The sequence below is a fragment of the Bos indicus x Bos taurus genome, chromosome 2 (genome assembly GCF_003369695.1).
Source record: "Bos indicus x Bos taurus breed Angus x Brahman F1 hybrid chromosome 2, Bos_hybrid_MaternalHap_v2.0, whole genome shotgun sequence".
NCBI lineage: Eukaryota > Metazoa > Chordata > Mammalia > Artiodactyla > Bovidae > Bos > Bos indicus x Bos taurus.
Window position 1 is genome coordinate 58789472 of NC_040077.1, and position 6596 is coordinate 58796067.

Below are 6596 nucleotides of genomic sequence, written 5' to 3' on the forward strand. Positions count from 1 at the left end.
ATACTGTTTGAACCAAGAAAAAAAAAAAGTCCTGACTCACAATTAGAGAATGGAATCCTCAGGAAAAACCAACATTAGCATCTAAACAAGAAAATGAGCTTATTGACATTGAAAAATGTTATTACGTTTTCAATTTCATTAAAGTTCCCAACAGACAACACATTTATTTCTGTGCTATGGGTCTGATAGCAAAAATGGGCAAAAACATCAGTCTACAAGCTCTGGGACTCTAGTCTGTGACAGCACTGATGAAATATATGTTTCCTGAAGAGACACGCAATTCTTACTATCTGTGACCATTGAAATATTAAGGAAATTACTTATAAAACAGATAAAAATCCATTATGGGAGCAGAGCCTAGAAACTGCAAAGGAGGATGGGAAAGAATAATTTCTAGTCTTCCTGGGAAATTGAAAAAAAAAGGAGTTTTTTCTCTTGTTATTATCCTGGTGAAATTAAATTTCATTGTGTAATTCTCATCTTCATAATTACCAGGTTGCTTTGAGAATTAGATATAAAAATCCACCTCATATAAAGGTAGCAGCTGGTTTTCCTAAATATTATATTTTTAAAATGATAAAAGAGGAGTAACATTGCAAACAATCACTTTAATCACCATGCTTGTTCCACGTCAGCCCACCCACCTTTCTCATCATGCTTATTGGCAGGATTGAGGCAGAATACCTACAGGGACGTCTACCCAGTCCCTAAAACCATCTGGGTCGGTACAGGAATAGGATCCCAAAGAATATGGAGTTGGATTTCTAGAAGAAATTGCAGAGGCTGGGAGGTGTGGTAGGCTAAGTAATTGCCCTCAAAGATGTCCACATTTTACTAACCTGGAACCTGTAAATATGCTACCTTATGTGACAAAATGCCCTTCGCAGATGTGGGTTAGGTTATGAACCTTAGAGAGAATATCCACCTGGGCCCAGTTAATCACACGAGTCCATGACAGCAGAGGACCTTTCCCAGCTGTAGCTCATCAGAGAGATTGCAGTGTTGCTGGAAGAGAACCAGAGAGATGACAATGTGAGAAGGACTCAACTCACTCTTGTCGGCTTCGTAGATGGGAAAGGTCATGAGCAAAGGAATGTGGGCAGCCTCTAGATACTGGAAAAGTGAGGAGGTGGATTCTGTCCTAGGGCCTCCAGAGCCAAAGGTGCTCCTGCCCAAACCTTGACTTAAGCCAAGTAGGACCTTGTTAGACCCAGGAAACTGTAAGACATTACATTTGTGTGTGCTTTTATGATACTCAGTTTGTGGTATGTGTTGTAGCAGCATAGAAAACAAATACAGGGAGGGAACCTATTTATTAGCTTGGCATATTCCCTCTAGTTCTTACTTTGTTTGATCTGTGATTTTGCTTTTCCTGTGTCTCTGCTGTATGTGCCTGTGTGAACAGGAGACCTGGGACTGGGCTCTTGTCCTCAGCTCATTAGACTGAGGCCTGACAATGTGCCTGCATCTTAGTAGCTTTTATTTGGGATCTAGACTCTGTTTCAGTGAAAGCAGCAGCTGGTTGGTGTACAGCTTCAGTTGAAATGAGTCATAAGGTGCAACCAGTCTTGAAGATTCCCACTGTGGTCTCATTGTCACCATAGAAGGCCCATTTCAACATCAGGCACGACCAGGACCTAGTCCTACTCATCAAATAATCCTTTCTTCCTCCCTCCTTCCCTGTTTCCCTTCTTCTCTTCCTTCCTTGGGATGACGCCCTTTACTCAAACATCTTAACAAGTGCTGCTTATAAAATATAAATATAAAATAAATATAAAATAAAATATAAAATGTTTCAAAACTTTCACTCATCACTATCAGCAGCAGCACCATTGTCCTCTTTTTCATAGTTGACATGCACACATGAAGAAAATCAAATATGAAAAGCATAAAATAAAAACTCTATTTACATCCCTATCATCTGTCATATTTCCAAAATATGAGTGCTTTAACCAACTTCTGATTTTTATTTATATAATTTAAAAAATTGGGGATAAATGTGAATCTACAGAAAAATTGTAAAGGTAGTACAGAGAGTGCTCATGGACCCTTCACTGAGCTTCCCCTAATGTTAATATCTTACATAATCATGGGTGCATGTGTGTGTGTTAAGTTGCTTCAATTGTGTCTGACTATTTGTGACCCTATGGACTGTAGCCCACCAGTCCATGGGATTGTGGCAAGAAATGGCAATCTCTGTCCATGGGATTCTCCAGGCATGAAATACTGGAGTGGGTTGCTATTCCCTTTGCCAGGTGATCTTCCCAACCCAGGGATTGAACCTGTGTCTCTTATGTCTCCTGCGTTGGCTTCTTTGCCACTAGCATCACCTGGGAAGCTTCATGATCATGGGTACATTCATTTAAAATTTTTAAGCTTTTAATTCTTCTGGTTATTTCTTTCATATTTCTAAATATTTGATAAATATTAATGAAATTTATCAAATTTAGAGAGTGAGAAAGGGACAAGAAAGAGAGGGTGATAAGAGGTGAGGTCAGTATGATGGGCAGGTATCAGACCATAACATAGGAATTTTAAGAAGGGTAAAGAGTTTGGATTTTGTTTTAAGCATGATGAGAAGTCTTTGGAAGGCTTGGGCATGGTATGGATGCACAGGAACATGGTCTGATGCACAATTCTAAGAGTTTATTTCAACTGTGTGGAGAATGGATGGTAGGGGTGGGAAGGGCATCAGACTACCTGGGAAATTATTGCTCTAGTTGAAGTGAAAAATCATGATAATTAGACCTAATTGGGATATATTTTAACATAGAGCTCATAGAACTTGCAGATGAACTGGAAGCCAGATGTAAATGAAAGACTACAGAGAAGTCATATAAGCCGGACAGTGGGTGGTGCTCTTTGCTGAGATGGGAAAACTCAAGCCCCCTTAGATGAAAATGTTGAGATAAACAATGTAGCATGATAGTGATGCCAAGAGGCACCTAAGTGCTGCTGGTAAGCAGGCAGTAAAATATGCAGGAGGTGGTAAGATATTCCAGAAGGCGTCATACCTGAGATGCATATTTATAAATGACTCATAAATAGTTTGCATGTAAAGCAGTGAGACTGAATGAGATCATCTAAGGAAAGAGTGGGAAGGTGAAGACGAGAAGTGATTTAAGAAGGAGTCTTGGAGTGAAATTTAGATGTCAAGCTGAGAACAAACCAGCCACAGATTCTGAGAAGTGGCCAATAAGAAGGGAGGGAAAACAGGGACACACAAGGAAACCCAAAGAAAGTGTTTCAAGAAAAAGGGTATAGGTGAACGGTGTCCAAAACTGCTGATATCAAGTGAGGACAGGGGCTGTTGGCCCGGCCACGAGGAAGTCATTCTCAAGTGTGTTCTCAGAGAAGTGAGATATTGAAGTTGTCATGGAGTGGATGAAAGAAGGGATGGAAGGCAATGGAGACAGAAACTTACAGAACAACTTTAGGAAGTTTAGCTAGGAAGGAGAGTTAAGAAATAATGTACTGGTTCTCCACCGGTCAAGGCTGGAGTCCTCCGTGTGGAGCATTCACCCTCCCGGGGCACGGCTGGCCGCTTTCCTGAAAGCAGATATTTCCATCTAAATTCACCTGTGTCAGCGTGTTATGATGCCGTCTCGTACCAACCTGGCTACTGGAATTCCCAGTAGCAAAGTGAAAGACTCTCTAGTACAGATGATGGCTACATTGACCTTCAGGGAGAAACTCACTGCTAAAGCCAGCAGGTTGTGGGAATCTTCCTTCTTTCCTGATGTCATGAGATCCAATTTATTAAAGTTTAAGAAAAGCCCTCCTAAGATCCCATATAAGGCCATTGCGCTCGCTACAGTGCTGTTTTTGATTGGCGCCTTTCTCATTATCATAGGCTCCCTCCTGCTGGCAGGCTATATCAGCAAAGGTGGGGGCAGACCGGGCCGTTCCTGTCCTGATCATTGGCATCCTAGTGTTCCTGCCAGGATTTTACCACCTGCGCATCACCTACTATGCATCCAAAGGCTACCAGGGATACTCCTATGATGACATTCCAGACTTTGATGACTAGCACCCACCCCAGCACTGAAGAAAAGAGTCACAGATGGAACTGAGCCCAGCTTTAAGACATTGAGCAGAAACTATGACTAAGGGCTAAGGAGTTCTGCAGTTTGCAGATGTTTAACAAAACAGTGGCCAGATTTTATGGGTCCATCCTGAAAGATGTTAACTAAGCTCACAAGTAACTGTCATTTGGGCATTCTCTTATTTTTCATTTTCTGGCCCTGGCAAAAAGCTCCTGACAAAGTTTTTCTGAATGAATATGCATCATGGGAGAGTAGCAATTAATTGTATGGTAAAGTGGGAGGTTATTCTGTAGTGGAAAGTGTTCTGCCACCACCCTTTTTAGAGTTGAGCATTCTTTTAAATAGTCCTCATGGTCAGAATGTTCTTATGGCAAATGGAAGAATGCGATATGTCAGATTTCTTATTACTAAGTAATTTATTTTGAAAATAAGTGTCTTCTCCCCATACTCTTTAACTTTGTGTTCCAGTGGAAGACCTTGGCACAATCAAATATCAGTGTGGTGCATCTATAATCTTTTTTACTTGCTTTCTTATTAAAAACAACTAGGAATTTTTTAAATCTCAAAGCAGATTTTCAAAATGTAAACACTCTTCTCTGTACACCAATCCTTGGCCAGCTCTGATCTGGCCTACTGATAGGTTGGCCAGCATATAATTTGGATCATTCTGTCCTGTGTAGATCAAAATGTTCTTATATCATACCTTTATGGACTAGACTTTTGGCTGCTTCCTAAGGAAAAAATGTAGATGAATGGTTATTATTTAGAGTTTATAATCCTGTTGTTGACACCTTGTATTAATGTCATTCTGCTGAAGATTTTAAGAATTGGCCTGGATCTCTAGAGGACTGGACTGCCTTAGCTTGATCTGCCTCCTAGCTTGCAAAAGTGACTTGTATTCAAAAGAAATTAAAATGTCAAAATCTAAAAAAAAAAAGAAATAATTTACTTATTGGAGAGGTGATATCAGAACATATTTGTATCTTTGGGGGAATAATTCAGCAGGGAGGGAGAAAATGCTGATGTAGAGTAGAGAGGATAAAACTCAAGTAGCTGTTACACCTAATATGACAAGAGGAGATGAGACACAGAGAAAAAGTGTGAGTAAGGAATGATCTTAGACACAGGTAAGGTAAGGGTCTTTTTCATTGTCATGGAGGAAGAGTACAACGTATGGGTACATATGCATAAAAATGAAGTGGCACAAAAAGTAGCTACTCTCTGATTATATTCATTTATCATAAAATATTGAGCAAGGCCATTAGTTGAGAGAAAGTGGTGGTAGAATATAGATAATTTAAGGAGAAATAAGTTATGAGGGAGTCATTTTGGAGAGTGTGACAGCAAACAAAGTAGAGAAATGCAGTAGGATTTCCCAAGAATTTCCCAACAAGAAGTTAACCAAGCCAATATTATTTGAAAGTTGTTTTTTCTTTTTATTTCCTCCAGCTTACTGGGTGCAAGACATGAAATGGCACTCAACTGAGAATCACTCCTAAGACTGAGAGTTAGGTAGGCAAGTACAGTAGAAGAAATGAGGACAGAGAATAAACAGTTATTCTAGGGGAAAGATAATGGATTTTGGAAGCTGAGGCTGCTTAAGAATAGTGGGAATACAGGTGTGGTGGATAGTAGGAAATGAACTAGAGTCGTGGTTTTGAAATGTTGGTACAGAGTGTTGAGGATACTAAAGAGAATAATATGGAAGGATGTTGTCAGAGAATGAGACACTGGATGTTGTGATTTTAGAGGAGGAGCAGTTCTCAGGGGAATCATACATCAGAAGAATGGAGAATGTGAGAGAAAAAAAAATTAATCCCAGTATGAGAAAGCTGACCAGATAGCACTTAACATTGTCTTCTCTTACTGAAGTCTTAATGGGCTTTAAGTAATTCTAAAAATGAAAAAGAACAATTTATCAAATTTGTATAATTATGAGTTTGTAAATTGTGCTTATGAAAAATTTGGTAGCATGATTGAACAAGTAGAGAAGGAAATATAGACTTCTAACCTGTGGATACAATGTTTTAATTGTCAAAATAAAAAACTTAACTTTTATTAACACTCCATCAATTGGAAAATCATGCCACATGATTTTTTTCAATCTCTTTCTATTTTGTTTTCATTGTATTCTGAGAGAATTCCTTAAACTTTATTTTTGCTTTTTCTAATGACTTTTTTAAAAAAGATCAGCAACCATAACTTGACTTTTCAAGGACTGCATTCTGTTCTTTGTTTTCTTTTTATACTGGTCTTTTCTCCTTTCAAATCCCTTTGAATTTGCTAGTTTTAAACTTTTGAAGGTTGTCTCTTATTCTCTAAATTATATACATTTATTCTTATGCAAATATTTGCTCATCTCAGAACTTTTAGTTTGTACTACTAGTTTTCCTCAAATGTCTTCTGAACCTTGGTCTCCTAAACATTGCTTATATTAATAACATTATTGTTGTTGTTGTCCATCGCTAAGTCATATCCAACTCTTTGTGACCTCATGGGCTGCAGCACAGAGGCTCCTTTGTCCTTCACTGTATATCTTGGAGTTTGCTC

At 38.9% G+C, this 6596-nt stretch overlaps 1 pseudogene; it reads left to right on the forward strand.

Annotated features, from left to right (window-relative positions):
* Window positions 1-3480: 3480 nt before the first annotated feature.
* Window positions 3481-4525, forward strand: LOC113904554 (annotated as a pseudogene).
* Window positions 4526-6596: the final 2071 nt, after the last annotated feature.